The sequence below is a fragment of the Corvus cornix genome, chromosome 4, assembly GCF_000738735.6.
Source record: "Corvus cornix cornix isolate S_Up_H32 chromosome 4, ASM73873v5, whole genome shotgun sequence".
Taxonomy (NCBI): Eukaryota; Metazoa; Chordata; class Aves; order Passeriformes; family Corvidae; genus Corvus; species Corvus cornix.
The window spans coordinates 18829679-18851762 of NC_046334.1; positions in this window are offsets into that span (position 1 = coordinate 18829679).

Genomic DNA, 22084 nt, shown 5'->3' on the forward strand with positions numbered 1-22084 from the left:
TCAGTAAGACAAGAAGATAATTAGCATTTAAGGTATAAGTTAGACACAAGCTTTTAGGAGAGAAAGTCCCTCTTCCCTTCTCCCCATAAAATAAAAAGGTCAGGGGATATGGATCAAATTTTTCAAAAGATGATGTTGATTTCTGGTAGAGTTGAAAACCAGGAGTTTATAGCAATTTATCTATTTCTACATTAATTTAAATGGTGAACGCTCTTTTGGCAAGATCTATGAAGACAGGGCAGGTAGGGCTCATAGAAAAACCCTCACAGCATCTTCCCTTGCTTTGATCTCTAATGAGTGAACTGTAAAAGGTTCATGACTCCTTACAGAAGAGTTCCTGTCAGAACCTATGTAAAATTTATTGTGCAGAGGCCTGGAGGCCCTTTAAAATGTAGAAAAAAGACATGAGATGTAAGGGAAAGGGCATGTGATGCCTTAGGTTTACAATTTGTACTTTCTTTTCAGTTCTTATGGTTTTGCTAAAATTAGAATCATAAGCCACTTTGTACAATTCCCAAGTCACTGCAGCATTACACTGGGGGAGTGTATACTAAGGGATGTGCTCTATGTTATTAAAAAACATATAATCTCCCTCTATTACACATACTATCTATATATGTATATCTAAAATGAAAATATGTATGGAAAAGACATATTCCAAGAAAAGGAACAAAAGGAAAATAAATAGGGAAAGAAATCTATTCATTGTAGGGAAACATGTTCACTTTCAATTTTGAAAGGCTGGCTGATAGTTCATATGGAAATCTAGACACGTCACTAGATTGTCAGTGAAAAATAACCTTTCTGAAGTACCTGAAAAAAACCCCCCAAAATCTACACATGATTCAAATAAGAGGCATTCCAAATACTCATCTAAACTAAGTGTCTCAAAATGAGTTTTTCCGAGTCAGCAGGTTTCTTGCATGTTTATATCTGATAACTGCAGCATTACTCCCTTACCTTCAGAAGCTGTGCAGAGTTCCTGTTTCTAAAACTGAATGAGAGGCAACCCTTTCCATTTTTTCTACCAGAATTATTGGTTAAATAATGAAATACTACTTTTCAAAGTTGTATCTGTGGAATCTCATTGAAGGCTATGCTTCATCTGAGCAAAAACATGCTGGCAAGCTGCAGTTAATATCTATGTGTGGTCAGCAGTAAAATAAATTTGGCAGGCAGTGAAAGAAATTCATATCAGTTCTGAAGAGCTGGCAGAAAAAATATGACCCATTTCATGATGGCTAAAAAACATTTCCCCCCAAACACCTCTCCCTGTAGATCATTGCAAAAGCTGTGGCAAGCTGCAGTTCTGACTCACAGATAAAAGTCTGAGAACAGGTGCTGTAAAGACTGGTATTATCCTTCAGAAGGGTGAATTAGTATTTGATGATCTCACTACACAGATCTCAAAATGTTTTAAAAAAGCTAGAGAGTAATTTACTGTCATTCTCCAGTGGCTTGATAATGGGCCCAGGAACAGCTTAAATTCATTTATCTGGGTTAATACTCACATGACAGTAGAGAGAGAAACATAATTTAGAACGTGCTGCTTTTCTTTTTTTTTTTTTTTCCAGATGGCTAACTCCACATTTGTTGGTAATGATGGAGAGATAAAAATGACAGAACAGAATAAATAGGAATTCAAAGAACTAAGAACTAGTATTTACAGACATCAGCAAGAAAGACAGATTTGTATAAAATATCCAACTATCCTGTCCATTGTCACAAGCCATTTTAAGACAGATTTTCATTCCTACTTCTCATTGAGATACATCTACAGACCGAGTGGCATCTTTTTTATAAAGCAAAATAATGTGTGTCTGGTTGCCATCTCTGGATTTGTGTTCTGTCACTCCGTTTCATAGCATGAGTTACTGAGCCAATGGCAGCGGCAGTCCACACACATCAGCCTCCTCCAGAGGCTTTGTTTACTGCCATTTGTGTTTTCCCACTCCTTTCTCCTTCCTCCCTGGAGACCTATGTGAGCTAAATCCTGCTCCCAGCCCTACTTCTGTAACTCTACACTTGCCCACTGAAGAGACAATTTAAAACTCATATGCACTTGTGGCAATCTGCCCTCCTTTGCTGGTCCAAGGTTAATTATGAAAAATACTGCAACTCCCCAAATGAACAAGGAACAACCACTGAGTCCTCATTAGACTCTAGAGGTTTCAATGGATTTCTTTCCTTGCAGATCAAGATCCACATGACTCTACTGCCTTCAAATTTTTTAATTTTTTTCTCCCCCCCAGTGCTTATCTGGTGCTGTGAGTGCTGTGGGCACACCAGGAGGCTCCTTTGAAGACAGAAGGCTCAGCTGAAGAGCAGTTGAAGAACATGTAGAGCATTTTCACTGACACGGGACATTTTAATCACTGATTGACTGATTATGCCAGCAATTTTCAAGGTTAAATTAGGTCTTGCTCGAGTGTTAGAGCAGCTTTTCCACTGCTGAACTTACACCTCTGGTACGACATCATTATCGGTATCCTCTGTAAAGGCCTAAAATGGGAGACACAGTTTTCAGCTTACTTTCAGTTCAGGCACTGAAGTCACTGTGTAAGGCAACAAACTGGGACCTGAGGCACTTCATTTTCCAATCAGGAAATTCTCTGCCTTGGTAGCAAACTTCCCTGGGACTTCAGCTGTATCATGCTGGTATCCTCCCAATGTCTCCCCTTGATCTGGGGCATCGAGTTAAACCTGGAGATAAAAAGCATCCAAAGTCCATCATCTCTGCCACATCTAGCACTGAATCTGGATTTAATGCTAAATCTAAATAGCATGCACAGTCTTTCCAACTTACTGGCATTGTGTTGTGGCAATATTTTGAGAATGGTAAAGATCCTCTGAGTCTTGTGTGCATGTGATTTATTTCCATCTCCTGACTCACAGCACGAAGCAGTTTAATTATATTACTTCAACACGTAATTTAGCTTTTAAAACCTCAGCACTGAGGTGTGAGGTGTGAGCTCACACCTTCTGCCCATGAACAAAATCAGCCATGGGTCATGCAAGTTCCTCTCCCCAGTGGCACCACGTCAGCCACAGCCTGAAATTATGTGGAGAGCCTGGACACTCACGACAGCTTGCCAGACACAGAGGCTTGGGCAGATGGCTCTGAGATGGAGCAGAAGTCAGGGTTGCAGTATTGCTTGGGGTGCATTTAAATTAAACTGTCTATTGGCTTCCTGACAAAGGCCAGTTTTCTCTTTGGATTACTCAAGCACGAAGAAATATACTCTGTAGGGACCTAGAAGAGTGAAAATCTGTAAGATAGGATTTCATTAGGAGAAATTGCTGCCTCAAGAGTATGTCCTCAAGACAACTGTCTCAAGAAAGTAATTTAAGGGCTGTAGAAAGCTCTCTCCTCTCTCTTTGTAAAGTATCTGCTTATCTGGGCTGCTACCAACCCAGTGTTCTGCACTGGTGATTCTGTGGTGGATGCAACATACCACACTGTCCATTAATAGCAAATGATTAACTTTGCACATAGTTTATTACAGTGGCATGTGCAGGAATATAGAGTCTTCAAATGTAAGTTTTCAGGAGAAAGACGCCCTAACTTATGCCCATCACTGCGTCAAATTGTCAGGAAATTGCTATTATAGTTCCAGGTTTATGTAATTTTATGTAATTATTATCAAAATTTGACTCTGAAGAATGCACATAGCTATAAATTCTGTGCCTGTTTTTATTTTTTTTTCCAGATTTTATGACCTAAAAACTTAAAAAAAAAAAGGAACAAGAAGAAAAAAATCTAAAAATTTAAAAAAATTGTTAAAAAACCCCATCCACTGTCCTGATAAAAAACAAACCAACCAAACAAAAAGCCACGGAAAAAACCTCCAACAAAACAAGATATTTGAAAACAGCCTCAGCTGTAGTAACTGATAATTTGTAGCATTTCAGCCATTTTGGTTGAGTCACTTTGAATACAGACGTCTGCTAACATTCATGCAGCTGTCTCAAAAGATAGAAAATAACCTAAAAATTGTTCTAAGAAGGTGAAGACAATCAGATTTATTAAAAGGACATAGAGTATAATGTTAATGATAACTGATAATCTCTGCAATATTCAGTGCCTCAGCAGTATTAGATGCTCTTGGCTTTTCCCTGTTCATGAAGGTCTCACTTCACAAATAATACATATTTACTTATTTATTTTCCTGCTTGGTAGCAGGATTTTTCAGTACCCCATGCTACTAAATATAATATCCTTTGGTAGCGCTTAATTCCCTTCCTGGAGCAGATTTCCAGCATAACATCAAATATAAACTAACAACAGTGCAGGAAAGCCTCTCCTGGCAGGCAAAAGAACATTGCAGCAGCTTGTCCCTGTGATCCTCCTCGTTTCTGTAACTGAGGATATTCATCATCTTGACAGCCACACTTGAAAGAAGATTTATAGTTTCTGTCTCAGTCACGTTTCTCTGGAGCATGTAGAATCATAGAACAGTTTGGGTTGGAGGGGACTTTTTAAGGTCATCTAGTCCAACACTTCTGTTAGATCAGGTTGCTCAGAGACTTGTCCAGCCTGAGCTTGAATGTTCCCAGTGATGGTGCATTTACCACCTCTCTGTGCAACCTGTTCCAGTGTTTCACCACCCTCATTGTAAAAAATTTCTTCCTTATATCTCAGTCTGAATCTACCCTCTTTTAGTTTAAAACCATTGCCATTTAACACCAAACGTGTCCTATAGCAGCAGGCCCCATTAAAAGGTCTGAGTATATGACAGCACACGGTTTTCTTCTGCTTTCTAGGGTATTACAGACATATGGAATGGATGTGCACCTTTAGCCTGATGGCTGCTCCATTAAAAAATATCTCACATCAGTTTCATTCAGGGTTTTTCTACAGATGAAGATTTTGTAGAAGGAAAGGAAGGGCCCATATGTCCATATTTGTGCAGTGACTATACCAAAACACAGAACTGGAGCTGAAACTTTCAAATAATCCCAGAAGGAGGACTTAAGTCATGTTTTATTAGAAACCCAGAAAAGAATTCATGGACATGCTCAACTGATACAAAAATCAGTTCAGGCGAGGCTTGCTGTGCTGTGATAGGGAACTTAATTTCCCTTGAAAATGTGTTTTTCTTGAAACTGGACTTTGTGAAATTGTACTAATTTGGTAAAACACTGCCTGAGAGGGAAAGAATTTTTACAATAATGCAACATGCCACTTCTCATAAGAATTTAGTTTTAGGTGTTTTATTTTGCAATTTCTTATGGTATAGAGGAATACAGGCTGTTTAAATCCATTTGGTTTCAAGGTTATTTTTCTGTTTAGTATGAAACTTAATTTGGAAATCTGAAAAACCACAGACAATCAGACTTTCCATTCTCTACCTCACTTCTCCTCAGATGATTTGTGTTATGTTTTTCTAGGCTACTTGCTTTCCTTACATTGATTGGTGAAAATGAGAATTTATAGAAATTGCCCATGTCATAGCTGATAGAAATCATCGTGTATGAGGTGCTTAAAAGCCTTTGAAAAATACGACTCAAGTCTCTATGGTATAATGTGGAGATACGTGTAGATAAGATTAATGAACACAAGTTGGGCAGAGAGGAAAACATAATTAGGCTGGTTTTGATGTTTATCAGAGAGGAAGGAGCCATGAATGAAAAGCAGGCATTTAATCAGGGTGGAGAGACGTGCTCATAGCTGTACACTCGCTGCAAGCAGACCTTCTCTTGCTCCTTCAGGAGGCTGTTTGTCGGGAGCCAGTGAGGGGCACTGGGAAGCCACGGGGAGAGGAGGTGTGTACGGAGCACACCTCTGCTCCCCAGCACACGGCACTTCAGCAGCAGGGCTGGCACAGGGCAAGAAATGAAAGCAGAGGTTTGATGTATGTGATAGTCCCGTGATTGCTCCCCTCCCCCACGGAGCTTGGAAAGATGATATGGGAGTTGAGGCACAGTCATGAGCTGTTGTCCCTTTTTAATTGCTGCTGGCACCACAGGGAGTCATCAGAAGTGGAATGTCAGGTGCGCTGATTTTCCCACTTGGCACCATACTGTGCCACCCAGAGTTTGGGTCATGATTTTTAGGGAATTTTTTTCAAAAACATGTCGAAAGAGGGGAAAAAACATGAACGTTTTCTTCCACTCTGAAAACATCCATCTTGTCAGACAGGGGCAGTCCATAAGACAGAAGGGAATAGCACATTCAGGGTTTTGAAAGGACTCAGCACCGAGCAGAAGATTGGAGTACAGACTAAAGCAGCTGCAAGGATGGTTCCAGGTAAGTATCTGACCCAGTACATAGAAGCCAAGTTTGATAGGTTTTTTAGTATGACAGCGACTGAGCACTGGCACAGTTTTCCCAGAGGGGTTGTGGAGTTTCCATCATTGGAGATTCTCAAAAGCCACCTGGATGTGATCCCGGGCAGCCTGCTTAGCAGGAAGGACTGGACCAGATGACCTCCATGTGTCCCTTCTAGCCTCAGCTACTCTGTGATTTGTAGTTCAACAAGATCATTACTGTTATTGTTGTGTCCACTTGCTGTTTCTCTGTAGATAGTACAGCAGAAGCTCCTTCTTCCAGCCTCTGGGCTGTCTTCTCACATCTGAAGCTGCTCCTAAGGCACAGAGAACCTCTGGTTCAGTAAGGGTATCAAGAAACCATGACCTCAGAGGCAGCTTATGGCTAATATCATAATACTGCATTTGATCTAACAGCCTCCTCACTCAGGGGGCAAGGAGATAGTATTTTCCCTGTATTTTCACTGAGTGTCTATACAGGGTGTTGCGGAGAAGGCAGTTGGGTTTGACTGCTTATTCCCATCACCATAAGCCAGAAATAAAATTAGTCTGAGGTGGCTCACACAGATATTATGAAATTGCTATTCACCCTTTAGTATAAAGGACCTGTTTTAACTACAGAATAATTACAAGTGAATTCAAGCAATTTTATGTCCTTTAGTTCCAGCTCTACATTTAAACTACCTTAACAACAGCTGTAATGATTTTTGCCTTCTTGGTCACACTCAATTTGATCGATGGATGGAAAAATGTCTGAGCACTTGAAATGCAGTTTAACACTTTAACACAACCACGGTGCATGGGAGCATAAGTCATCCTGCTGGTGCCAAATGTAGGTATATGTTGACACACAGCATTTGGGCAGTTTTAGTGCTGCTAAGAGATGCCTCATCTTAGCAAGTGAGCAGAGGGTGCACCGAACATCACTCTGGCAGTGTTTCATAATCAAGATTCCCCTGAGCTGTGAGGAAGCACTGAGCAGTTTAGGCCATCTCACGCTGGTAGCTGGAGGTGGATCTCGAGGTTGAAAACCAGCTCATTCCCCCAGGTCCTTTCCCTTTCCCTATTTTCACTGACTGCAAACTGCCATTTAACTGTTTAACTCTTCATCCCCTCAGGTGTATCTAGAACAGCTTCAGGAACTGCCACAGCAAATGCAGCCTTAAGCACACAGGCAATAAATATGTGGAAAATGTGTGCAAGCATTCCTGATTTCTACTGCACAGCTCTAGACTCACAACACTCTTCCCCCCTCACAGAGACCTGCAAGGCTGAGCCTCTTCTGGAGAGGGTAGGGGCAGGCATTTCTTTTCCTGATACAGGAAAATAAATTAGACCAGTAGTGAGGAGGGCAGCAGAAAGATGGATACATTGCACTCTCCCAGCTTTCTTTGATGTTAGGTGCTGAGAGAGGGGTGGCAAAAGATGTCACTGTTCAGCTAATGCACTAATGGCTGTACCAAATACTTTCACTTTTTATCCTTCCCAGATACAGCTTGTTTCTTTGAAGACATCGCAGCTCAATTCAGCTCAATACAGCCCCTGGTGTAATCACAGTGGCTTCAGTTGCAACCTCCTTATAAGCAGACTAAAATTGCTCTTTTGTTCCACATTTTCTTTTTCCTACCAGCCATAGCTCCATTGTCCTGGCTTTTAACACTTGTAGCAAACCAGCAATTGCTGCATGAAGTGCTTTTGTTGTCCATTTGCAAGGGATGACCTTCCTTTTCTTTTGGCACAAGTCTCCAGATGAAAATGTAATCTTCCACAGTTGAGTGGCTTTCAGTACACAAGCAAAGGCAGAGTGAAAAAACCCAGCACTGCTATTAAAGCTGCTCTCTATAAACAATTACTTGTCTTAATAGGGATTAATATGAGAAATAAGCATTGAAAGAAAGTGAAATCACTGCAAAGCCTGTCTTGCAGCTGTAATTTCTTTCTGCAAATAGAACTGTGAAGCTACTGACTAAGCCAGGCACTCTTCATCGAGTAGGTAATCAACAGAGTGAGAGAGCAGAAATAAGCTCCACTGGTATCCATGGGAAGAAAACCTGTTTGTTTATTTGTTGTTAATTGGGAAGACTGAAAATACATGCTGACATACAGAAAGCATACGCTACAAGGAGTTTGGTGGCTTTTTAGCAATAGAAAGTTCACATAAGACTTCAAATAAAGGACAAATGTGCAGAACACTAGAGCAAATAAGAATAAGCCAGGTAGTAACTTTTATTTGGTGAATTTTAATCCACAGGCAGTTCATTAGGAGCCACAACAGTAGAGAACTAACTACTCAGAGATGCACTAGCATAATCAGCTAGATTAAATGCAACCTTTTGAACCACTAATAAGATGACATTTCAGTGAGCTAATCAACGCAATATTGTGATTACATGGAGTTAAAATAGATTTTTAGAATAGAAATCAGGCCAGTCATTTAGATGGAATTAATAGTCTGCCTTTCCTCATTTTTACATTTCTTAAAATTCAAGCTCAGTGATAATAACTTTACAGAATCCTTTCTTTGTTATGTTCTGTTTATTTGCCATTCACTGGAATAGTCTTGTTCAGCCAAGTGAAGTGATTAGTAAAGATCTCATGCTTTGTTGCAATGTGTGGAAAAGTGGCAACATCAGGGGAGATGTTTGTCTCATTTGCTAAGGGACACCAGTCATACAAAGATGCTAACAACTGAGAAGCTCAGTCAAAGGCTTCTTTAAATGCTGAGTGTGGACCCTGCAACGTGTCCAACTCAATGTTCTGGTGACAGTGCTGGCCTGCTCTGTTTCAGAGTCATCTCTGTCTCACCTGTCTCAAGACAGGCTGTTTGCCTTCCTCAGCTTCTCCATGGAGCTCAGGAAGTAGCTCTGTGCTTAAGAGACTGGCTGTTTAGCATGGCATTTGCCCTGGACTCGGCCAGCAAGTCCCACTTGGAAGCTGTCCGGCTTCCCTGAAGAACAGGCATGTGGCCAGTTGTGGCACTGCCACCAGAGATGCCACACATGCCACCTGCTACAGGAGCACCTCTGTGTTCTGAGCACCTGGAATACACAAATAGAGTTCATGTCATGCAGTACCAAACGCTTAGCAATAGTTTCCAGGTTATGTGATAACAGCTCATCTGAACAACCATGAAGGCCCACAGACACCATCCCCAAACCTGCTCCTTTTTACCTCCCCAGGCAGGCTGTCTCCTGATGCCCACTGCCCCGTGTCCTTTGAGCAGTTTTTTATCTGCTTCATACTTCTTTTTTGTTAAATCTTGTCTCCCTCATTTTAAATAGTGGTTTGGTTTTTTTTTTCTGGTGGTATGAAATCAAATACTGTGCTCTAAGTGTAAGTAGATGAAAACTGCTCTACTTTCTCATCTCTAAAAAAAAAATTGTATGTTGGCTTCAATCTGCTATATACCACTGCTCAAAGTTTCTGTTTTTCTCTGTCAGGTTTCAGAATTTCGTGCATTCTGAGGTCAGATGACAGGATGCAATGTTTGTGCAACTGGTTTTTTAATCTTTCTCTTTAAAAGAAGCTATGCATTTGCTTTTTGATGGTCATGGTATATATGGCACCTTGATTCGGTGTTCATTTAAAATAAAAAATTAAATCTTTGACACCTAGAGCCAGAGCTCTGGGATGGAGAATATCCTATTTCCCCCTGTCTTTTTAAACCTGTAGAACCTTTTTTACCCAGTTCAATGCTCAACTATTTATTTCTATAGGCCAGAGAAGCCTCTGGTGCAATACTCATTGAAAACTGATGCAAACTGTGCTGAATTTAATCCCATTCTCTTTACAGCACTCTCCTCTTTCTTTTTTTTTTCCTCCACAAGACTGTTCCAATTTCCTTTGCATGGTTAATATCTGCCTGAGCAGCAGCAATTTTTACTTTATCATTATTCCATAATCTCCTAATATCCTTTTTAATATCCCCCTAGTGCAATTTATTATCCTTTTTTACTAAAATAAATAGCAATCAGAATATTATTATTATTAAATTTTATAAAGATCATAAATTTATAAATTTTATAAAGAGAATAAGCCGACAAATACAATTGACACAAAAGGTAAATGCCATTTTTCAGGCAGATTAATGTGAAATTCTTGCTGTCATCAGCCTGGTTTTCTCCAAATTACCAGTATCCTTCAACCAAGAGCTCAGGTTAGGAATCCTCTCCCCATATACAGATGGTCAAAGATTTTGTAGTTGTTCCTCAAAGCAGAAAGGTTGGAATAGCTTTCTTTGCTCTGCTTGACATGCATTTAAATATATGTTAAACAAAAGCAGTTACTGGGTTTTCTGGAAAATCACAGAAGCACAATATACACTGTGAGCAAAATTCACACTTTTCCATCTATACCCAGTGAGCAGCTTCATGTTGGAATAAAACACTGTCTGCAAAAGGCATATTTAGATCATTTTGTTGTTCTCTTGTGAACTCTGTGTAATAACTGCAGAGGAAAATAGCACATTTACAGAAAATAATGGTGCTACATTGATGCTGTCTGCAGTGCTACAAAAGATCTGACAAAGGCTGAATAAACCATAGAAATGCACTTTTTCTTTCATATTATCAGTTCCAAATGCAAATTGCACTTGGTTAGTTTTACATTTGTGACACACCTTCTGCCTGGAAATGTAATTTGCTTAAGAGGGAGTTAACTTCTGTGTAAAAAACAGAAATGGAAGTCTCTGAGTGAAATGGATCTATTTACATGATATATTTACTTCCAAATATGGACTTATTTCTTTATTTTGCACTTTTGGAGGCAGTTTAGGTAGTTTTCATCTCTAAAGAGTCCTTATTTTTTTTTTTTATATTTTTTTCCAGACATCCATAACCTTTATTGCTTAATCAAGACACATTCAAAAAGGAAAATGCCTAGGTTTTCCCACACTCTCTTATGCTTTTCAAGCAATGACAAAACCTCCAGGTAACTTCTTCCTGTTGATCCAACTACAATGCAGTGATGACAGGGCACAGCTTGAGTACAGGACCACATCAACAATTTTGGAAGCATGATATGCAAAAAACCAAGGAAGGTCTGAATCCCTACCCCAGTATGCTTTTAGTTTGAGCTAAACAGAGTTTTGCCATTTATCATTGTCAGACCTTGCAGCCCAAATGCACGAATTCATGCACTTAGACAAAATTACATCTTCAAAAAACTCGAGGGACCTGCTGTGGAGTAGTCTGGCCATAGTACAAATGTGGAGAGGGCAACAAGCACCGGTACTAAATCAGCCTGCTATTTTGTTTCCTGCTTCTGAATAATGCAAAGCAATTAAGAAAGCACTTCTGGTTTTCTGTGGATGCAAAATGAATCAGGTATCACATCAGAAAAGACATCATCAGCTCCAGCAGGGTCTGCTATCACAAGTTTGTCATCAGCACATCTGACTGGCAGGTGAGTACAGGAATGATAGTGAAGCACAGGACAACAGTTTTCTACACAGAAACAGCAACTATTTCTAGTTATACCCATAACTTTTTGGTTCACTGCAGTCTTCTGATCAACTGTTTACAAATTTGTTTTTCTCAAAATGGCGCAGAAGAAGCAGATCACTCCTTAAAGATGAAAAGAAACAGTTCTTCATAATTCTGCCTCTTCTAGTTTTATGAAGAATGTTTATACATCAACAATTTTTTTTATCATGTTACAAAGAAATCAGGTTAGAAGGTTTAGCCAAATTTGTGAGCTGCACATTGCCTTATACTACTCTGTCCAGACATTTTTGTTTCTTTTCTCCTCTGTTCTTACTTCCCTTGAAACAACCCCTTCCACTCCTCTATGTCTGCATAGAAATTTTCTTTCTCAGTGTTTTCCCTGTATTTTTGCTTACAGTTTTACATGCCTGCAGGCAACCCGTGAGGAAAAAAACTGAAAGAGCATAGCTTATCTAGCTGGTAAAATGAAAGCTAGAAGAGGGTAGGATTTTTCCTCAGGAAAACTGCAAAATGGTACCTGCTGCAAATGGAGAACGCTGTTGAAACTACTGGACTGTACTGGCAGCAAATCAAACAGGGACCAACCAGTTATAAATTCATTTCACTTGGGTATTTTGAGGGTTCAGTGCTGGGTCTGAGCTTCCAGAATAGTCATCCAACAGGAGCATGAGGATAACCCACCAGAGTGGTATTAAAACAGTGTTTACTACCACTATAGTAAAAGGTTTGTTCAGGAGAGTTGTAACACAAAGTGACTGGAGGTCCTCCCCAGATCTATTAGCTCCCATTCCAGGTGCCCAATTCCTTTTCCTGTGCTGAAATTTCCTCTAATTCTACATGAAAGTTCATGCATTCAAACAGAAAAGACAAATAAAAGCCTCCACATTTGTATTTCTCTGTGCAGCCTTAGACTGGCCTCATGCACCAGCCACCTCAGTCACAAAGTGGAACTGGTGGTAACTCTTCAGTGCAGCAACACTTTGTTTTCCCTAGGTCTGCTTTCCAAAAAATAAAATGCATGAATGACACTAAACTGAAACAGACAGTAACACAGGTTTTGTAATGCTGTTGTTGTTACCTCACAAATTCCTGTCTCTTTTTGTGAGGCTCAGAACATCTGTGAGCCAGTTGCTTACAGAAGGTAATTAGCTCTTGATTAACACTTACACCTTATTTTATATAATTTCACATTTTCTAGTTTTCTCAGCTTAGCCTGCTATGATTCTTTCTGTAATGAGACAACAGCTTTGTGTCACTCTGTGCCCCTCTCAAGGGAAGCATTCTGATGCTCTTCTGCAGCCTGGTTCTCAGACACACCCTGTTGCACTGTTCTAGATACCAGGGTGACTCTTACTAGGGCTGTATTTCTCCATGTACCCAGACCAACAAAAACACCTTTTCTAACCTATTTTCAGTGAAATTCAAATAAAGGCAAGAGCAACCCAAAACTGTCAAGTGCTCTGAGGACACAGTAGGGGCTTGACTGAACGTGTGTGAGGCAACTGCTGGTGTACTTATTGGTGACTAACCGAGCATAAAAGACATGAGATACGAGCTCAGAGCTATGCACATGTATCATCTGATGGATGTTTCTTTTTTGTTCCAGATTCACCAGCCCAGCACTTTTCTGGCTTCTTAGATGTTACACATATATGTGAAGTAGAAAGCTCTTGGGAAGTCCCCATCTATGAAAATACACCCTCCCTCAGAAGAAAGAGAAGGAAGAGAAGGAAGAGAAGGAAGAGAAGGAAGGAAGGACCCTTTATTCTCTTCAGCATCAACCTCTTCATCTGGCAGCAGTCGAACATGTATTCATATTTTCATTTAAGTTCTGTTACCTTTGGATTCTATAAAACTCCTAAACAGGTTGTTTTGAAGATGACTGAAGTCGTATATTTTGGTTGATGATTGGAGCATGCTGGAAGAATCAAGTGTCAAATCAGGCTCTGAAACATAAACTTATTTTGAATTTTTGCTTTTTACTGACAACATATGTTTGGGGAGAAGCCCCAAGGCTAAATCATGCCTTGTCTTTAGATTGGAATGCTTTCATACATTCAGACAATTAAACCATAAACTCTCAAGGTAACAGGAAAATCATCACTATTGGACTAGAATATTAAATTTCAATCTTGGTTAGTAGGTACCTGAGGATACAGCTCAAGCTTAGTCTTGCGAGAGTACACTTACTTCTGCCTATTGTCTCACTGTCTTTGTATATGCTTTATTTTCCATGGATCACGATGCCCATCAACTTTCACAGGAGTTACCACTGTTAAGGGGTGGGTGATGATCAGCTGTGTAACTCCATCACTTCTGATCATACTTTACCCTTCATAACTGCAGTTAATGAATACTGATCTTGTAAGTCCTGTCCCTATTCACTGGCTCAAGGTAAAGAGCCTTTTCCTTCCACACTTCTTGTCAAAACCTTTCTGACATGCTTCACACACAAAGTGTTTTGCTGCCTTTCTTGAAACAAGGAAACCTTTGCTGCAAAGTTAGAATGACCTTGATTTTTTTTCGTGCTAAGATTACACTCCTTGCAGGTACTGCTTTCCTTTGAATTGTTTGCTCTTACTTCTGAAGTGATTTTACAAGGTCGTCTTTATCTCTTCATTCCAGACTAATTCATTATAGATGTCTACAGCCTGTCTTGGACCTTTTCAGTGATTGTACTACAGTGGCTTTCCCAGCTGCTGCTACTGCTGCCATTGCAGTTTGCTGCGTATCAGGCAGCTGTTTCACACCCTCCACACCCCTGGCAATCTTTCTGCAGTGATCTGCTAAATATTGCTGATCACCGGGTTAGACTGGCTCCAGTTAACGTCAGGCATTTTTTGCTTGGCTCATTGCTGATACTTATTACAGAATAACACAGATTAACTTCAGCAGAAACCTTTGGTCTGGTCACAATGTCATACAGTGAAACCTTCCTAGCACTGTGTTTTTTCCTTTCATACTGATAATCTCTCAGGTTGGACAAATGAGGTGGTGGGCAGCCTTTAAAGGTGACCCTCTAAAGAGCTGTCTGCAAACATGCACTTCTACAGTCTAAGCAAGATAAATTACCTGCTTATTTAAAGGAAGCTATAAGCTTTCATCCCATCGGTACATGTGAAATAAAAATGTTTGTGGTGGATAGACATCAACTCATTCAGATTTACAGTACCTCTGTGTTAATGACACAGTTAATATCACAGCTTTCCTGCAGATATTTCACAAAGTCCTTGACACCAGAGCAGACCAATGTCTGTGTCTCAGTTCCTTCTCTTCAATGAGGGAATATCCATGTAACCCTGTCCTAAACATTACAGCAAGAGAAACGAGCCAAAGATTTCATGGCTTTAAGAGCCAGCAGCCAAAAGCAAATCATGGTGTGTACAAACCTGCTCCCATTTCAGTGGTACTAACAAGCAAAGCTGAACCTTCAGGGGTCCTGTTTCTCTGTATGCTGAGCTGACAAAGACTTTAACACAACCAGCAGTGATGGCGTGTCACCCAGTCTGATTGTTTTCTCCCCGAATTTACTCAAGGTTACCTCCCAAAGTAAGTATCCAGACACGGGAAACATTCCAAATTTTAGATTCCCTAACAGCACTGACAGCCTGAGCTGTGTTTTCCAAAGGAGAGGGAATCAAGCTGGGCTGTGCAGTGACTCAAACATTTTCAGATGACTAGCCCTTGGCTGCACTTCAGAGGACACTTGCAGCCTACCTAAGCAAGCACAGCCACCAAAAGAGGCAGTCCTGCCCTTCTCCTCTGTTGTTTGTTTCCACACTCCCTCCTTGTGCCAGCACAAGCTTTTCTGTGAATATTTTGCAGTACTGAGCAGACTGAAAGATAAATCTTCCCATTGGTTTTGGCAAGGCTATTTTTCAGCTCCCAGAGTCTCACCTGTCACCCAACTACACAAACATTTGTGCTGGCCCAAAGATGAGGCAGGTTTGAGGCCACAGAAACCACAGCCTTCCTAGTTGTAGTAATCTGCACAGACTTTTTAAAGCCAGATAATCCACCAGTCGTCCTTTGTCAGCAATGCTGTTTCTCCAGGTGAGGGTTGCAGGCCTTGTTCCAAGCCCTGTGCCACACCTTGACACAGCCATGCCATACTGTACCTTTGGTCTTTGCAAAAGAAAACTACCATGAGTAAGTGATCTCCCAACAGCAAAACAGTGAGAGTCATGGGTCTATGAACAGCTCAAATGACAGATTCTCCACACACTGAAATGAGCTTTTCTAAGATGCATGTATTTTCACAGAGTAGCCCTAATTGCTTTCTGTGCAGGCTGGTGTTTTTGTTCTTGAAACTTTACCTGGTAGGAGCCCCTTTGAGGAGAGATCTGAGAAAAAGAAAAGGAACTTTGTAGTCTCATTCCTGAACAGCTATTTCATTCTGGTTTTGCAATGTCTTTTCCATTCCTTGGTGTTCCAGCAGTAAGAGAGCAAAACCCAATTACACTTAAAGTAAAGCTGTGAAATAAAAACAACTGCAAAAGCAAAACAGAGAACAGCAAGTGGTCTAGGAGAGCACATCTGGCTCTGCCCAGGGAACACAAGTACCCTGCCACTTTGTTAGGCTCATGATGACTGGGCAATTGAGCAGCCAAAACAACCTGAAAATGACAGAATGTGGCTACTGTTAAGAGTAGAAAGTGCCTTTCTGTATGTAATCACTTTATCTTCTCCTGGAGGAGATGGGACGTCTCTGTGCATGGATGCTTCAGTCACAGCTTGAGTGCCAGTAAAACCAAGGAATGAAAGGACTGAACAGGTGGTTCAGACTGGATGATGCCTGCATTTTTGGGACCTGTTTTGCATTCTGTCTTAATACTAATACAAGATGGTACTGAATAGTACAGATCGTCTAATGAATTTAACTGCAGCTACTTGTAGACCTACAAGCTTAAGCTGAAATAAGGGGAAGCAATATTGTTTTGTTGAGTTTACTGCTCAGCTGTTTAAATGAACTAACTTGCTGAATAAACTACATGCAGGAGTTTGGTTTGGGTTTGGGTTTTTTGAAACTTTTTTTAAAATAATTTTTTCCCTCAACTACTAAACCTCTATAATGTTTGGAGGCAGATCTTGAGAAAAGTGCCCTAGTGCAAGACAAACTATGATGGGCTGGTGACCTTCACCCGCCTCCCTGGAGCCTCCCTGAGCCTGTGATCATCCATTCACTTAGCAGATTCACTCTTCATCACGGACAGGGTTCATCCCACTACCTTTAATCATGAAGGTATCTTACAGAAGCCATTTTTCTTGTCTTCTTCTGTATGATATGAAGAAAAAAAAAGTAGTCTACAATTAGTGATAAAGACTAGAACAGAGGAGAGTGCAAATACTTAAAGCTCTTTTAATTCAGCAGAGGCCGTTTTGTAGTCATTCATCTTTGAAATTTAATACTCTGATTACTTTAACACTTGCAAGTTATGAAATGAAAAATAATTTTGCTTTTTGTTACTTTTATATATTGAGTTCATTAACTGCCATTAAAATAATGCAGGACTTACAGAATTAAGCAGTACATGTAAGAATTACAGTATTATGTAGATTTCTTGAAAAGCCATGGCTCTTTCCTCACTGCTCCCTCTACAATTATTTTTATTTATATAACCAGATTTTTGACCACCAATATGACTTGTTTGTGCCTCTAGGCAATGAATAGATGCATGTATCTTTCAAGCAGTAATATTGTTTACAGGTGATGGTTTCTTAGTTCATTTGAGTCTAGAATTAATCTCCTCCAAGAGTGGCTTTTTTTCTGTTTAGTTCTTCACAATACAACTGTCTTCTATTGTAGCCTTGTGCTTCTACAAGTAGTCCAAATGGGTTTCCTTTGTTCTGATTTCCCAAAGGGTGTATGAGACACTGACCACAATTCTAAGCTTGTTCCGCAGTGGGCACTGAGCATTGTACTGGGAGGCGTTTACAGGACCTTCAGCCAGATTTAAAGAGAGAAGATTTGCTAATGTTGCACTTCCAGGAAATCCTTCCAGCTAAACATCTGTAGTCATAGCTAACTTTACCATATGTGTAGTTTTCTGGGGATCAGACAAAAATTTTAGAATTATTATTTTAAAATACTTAATACAATAAATACTTAATAATAAAATAACAAAATAATAAAATAAATATATTAACAAAATACTTACTATAATAAATATTAATATAAGACTAAAACGTAAAATATTACTATCTTTTTAAAACATGTTGCTACTTTTTAATAAGGCTTATCATGCTGATTTTCTAATTGGTGTAATTAATGTGCTCAAATTGAAGTGCAATGAACACCAGGAGATTTCATACTGCTCTTCAGCTACATGAAATCATTAATCAATGTATATATTTTATACCTTCAGCTGGGCTTCTAACATATAGTAACTTTACCTCACAAAGAGTTTTTCCTTGATTCTCAAAGATTAGACACTTTTGGCAAAAATAACCAGTTCGTTCAGTTACTATATTTAAGGTCTTAGGTGTCTTCTCTATTTATCCACAATCTCAGGAGTGTTTTGTGGCTCTTGTGATTCCTTCAGACATCCCAAAGTTTGACTGGTTTCATTGTTTCAACATGCTAAGGTACTGGGCTGGTTTTTGTGTATTAGTTTGTTTGTCTTCTTATTTCTGAACAAAGAAAAAATATCCTGAGTCTTTTTGGAAGTCAGAATGAGCGTCTTGCAGTCAGATTGTCTCAATTCATTTAGGCTCTATCTCTCTCTGTTGGCACAGTGTGCCATCATCTGTGATGTATGAGCAGAATTACGTAATTTTTCTTAATTTCAATTAATTTCTTATGTTATTTATGCCTTTTTATACAAGGGAAATCATCACGTAGGTGAAAGTAAGGGATTTGTTCCAACATTAAGCAATGCTTCACCAAGTGCTTAAATGTATATATATACTTCTCAGATCAACAGCTCCACTTTTCCCCTACATTTTAAGGGAAAAGCTGGATTTGGTGACACAAAATGAATGTGGAGAAGACCATCTTCAAAGAGGAAAAAGACCCTAAAACTGGGAGGACAGGACAGCAAACACAGCACCAGTTTCGAGCCCAAGACCATCACCCCCCTTGGAAAGCAACCCGCCGCGTTTTAGCGGCATTTCCCGACGGCTCTCGCCCCGCTGCTGCCGGGCTCGCCGAGGGATTCGTGGCTGGCACAGCGGAGGGGAAGGTGCCCTGGCAGCGACCAAGGTGGCAAAGGCGGGCCTGAGGGCTCCTCTCCCCGCCAGGCACCAGGTGGCGATGCACGGCCAGCGAAAGGCAGCGCTCCCGGCAGCTTCCCCACGGGAGATGCTCGCGGTCTGGGGAACATCCCTGGGGCCGACGCCGCCCTCCCCGAGCACCTCTGATGGTTTTAAGTAGCGGACAAGGTCGGGTAGTTCCTTACTTAGCTCCCCCTCTCCCCACTGCTCAGTGGGTAAATCTCTACTCACCACTGTGAGAGCTCGCAGATTTTGTTCAGAAAGGCACAAGATTCGTCTCCTGACATTTGTGTCTCACTTTAATTTCCCATTTATTTCCAAAACAAACCCAGAAAAAATCATTACTAAATACGGCAGATTTCCCTGCACACAGCCCGTCTGAATATTTGCACTGAGCACGTACAGCTTCCTTGTGAGGGGAAGAGGAGGGGCAGGCACTGATCTCTTTCCTCTGGTCACCAGTGATAGGACTGAGGGAATGGCCTGAAGTTGTGCCAGGGGAGGTTTAGGTTGGATATCAGGAAAAGGTTCTTCACCCAGAGGGTGGTTGGGCACTGGAACAGGCTCTCCAGGGAAGTGCTCACAGCACCAAGCCTGACAGAGCTCAAGAAGCCTCTGGACTCTCAGGCACAGGTTGTGATTCTTGGGACACTCCTGTGCAGGGCCAGGAGTTGGACTCCATGATCCTTGTGGGTCCCTTCCAACTCAGCTTGTTCTTTTACTCTGTGTAGTCCTTTGGGCCAGCTGAGATGTGGCAGCAAGAATATTCATGCCTAAGGACTCCTTCGGATGACAGTTCCATTCAGTCATCTTGAAGTGACTTGCAACAACCAGAGATTTCCAGTACTCTCAGATGAGCTGCTTAGATTGTGTGTTGGGCCACCCTTCCTCCACCATAAGGAGACTTTCAGTCTGTGTTCTAAAAGGCTTAATAACCTCAGATCATACTCCCTAAGTTTGGAAGACCTTTGACAAATCAACCTCTTCGAGAAAAAGATGTATGAATTAAAAAATGTTAATGCAGATTCCACCTCTATCTACACTTGAGGATGCAATTTTCTAGAGTCTACCACTGAGGCTTCTGTAGCTGTGTTAGTATTTGTGTCCATCCTTCCATCTACTTACAGCCCAACAACTCTTTGCAATTCAGCTTGAACACTCAAAGCTGTTTCTTAGGAGGGAAGTGAGAACAAATTTTCATAATATTTACAAGAAAATACTATCTAGGTTAAATATGGGCCTTTTTTTTCTTGCATTCTGTAAGGCAGCATGGCTCTGCAGTACTTTTACAGTCATAAGCTGCCTTCAAAACCACATGATGGGTGAAATTTTAGAGTTACAGGATGAAATATTTTCGTTAGTCATTTCAGTTTTGCTGGATATAGCTCTGCAAAGCAAAATTCACAGAAGATGCACGATTTCTAAAGCAGCCCTGAGAAGGTTCAATATTGAGCACAGCTCTGCAAAAATGTTACCTACTGTTAATAAACAGTTGATTGAAAGGGCACTACAACTTCTACTGACCTCTCCTGGCCTCTCACACCCTGTAATGAATACTTTCTACTTGCAAAGAAGAAGGAAAGAAATGAGAAGGGATGAACTGCTCAAACAAAGTCAGAGAGAATTCCAGGGCACTCAGACATGATAACAATAAAAATGTAGGTAGGTTTATTTTGGCAGGAAGAAGCTGTGACTAATCATGCACAAAGGAAGCCTCTCTAGAGTGGGAGTTTGAGGTGCAGGTGGGGAAAGAAAAGGATGACACCAGGAGAAAGAACATTAACATGACAGAGAATTTATATTTTCAATGTCTGTCTGGGTTTCCCTTCATGATGCCTCAGTCTGTGCCAGTACTATTCACTAAATCCAGAAGTTGCCACGATGGCAAACTTGTACACAACTTGAAATCTTACAGAGTTAAAAGAAGAACGACCAGATGCTCATTAGATGCTGAGAATTTAGATTAGACTGAAGAGGAGGAGGAGGAGGGAAACAAGCCCATTACCTGCCAAACCTACTAACAGAGCTGTATTCACAATTACAGCTCTACTTAAAAGAAAGCCCAAATTGTTCTCTAGATCAACACCAAAGTAACTATTAAGAATCCAGGACTATGTGTGAACTCCTCCTGAAGTCTATCCATGCCAGCATCTGGGACACCAGCAGGTGCACCCTGCTCCTGGGCATTGTAAATGTCATCACGGAGCATGAAAACACAGACCACTGCAACACTTTACCTCCTCAAGTTGTGACCCCCTGTGTAGTTCTTTAAATTAATTAGTTTTTGACTTAGAAGTAGAAATTTGCTTGCCAAATGCACCATAGTCTTATACGCTCTGCAGAGGATGAAAATTCCCAAGTGTATTTTACCTTAAAGAAATGAGTTTCATGTACCTAAACAAAAGCAGGAGTCACCCCAAAAAGTTCAAACCTGTCTGTCAGTGGATGGTTTTGTTTTGTATTTTTTTTTAACTTGTAATTGAACAAGCTGTCATTCTTTTAAGAGCAACTGGGCTTAAAACCAAGACCCAGCTATATACTGGCCTGGTGATATTGTGATATCAAAGTGGCTGGCCTGGTGCATAAGCAGCTAAAAGCAACTTGTCTCTAGATCACCTGTGTAGACCACTAGGGAGATGCTTCCAGGGCCTGGAAATCTCAGAAGAGGTGAAAAGAGTTTATTCTGTGAGCCTCATCTGCATCTGATGAACACCCAGGTCACAACCCACTCTTGGTGCAGCCTGAGAACCAATCCCTGATTTTCAGCATTCCCATGACTGAAGTGTAACAGAAATGGCCAGAGCAGGCCTGAGTGGAGAGGAAAAAAAGAGAGAAGTTCACAAGTATTAAATAACTGTTGGGAATTAGCTGAATACTGCATTTTTAAAAATAAACCAGACCTGACCTTCTAAGAACTCTCTGGAGGGATTTCAGCTCAAAGAAGCAGCTTGAAAAGATAGTAAGTAAAAGTGTCTCGAGAGAGAATAAAATACTTAGTTTTTTCAGAACAATGGGAAACAATCAACCAGGTAACTGATGCAAAGATAAAACTGGATACTGTGTGCTGAACATCACAGAAGGACACACCACTGAAATGAGAGACTGTTTAAAAAGAACAGAAAAGGAGGGGACACCCACCCCTATAGATTATGGACTAG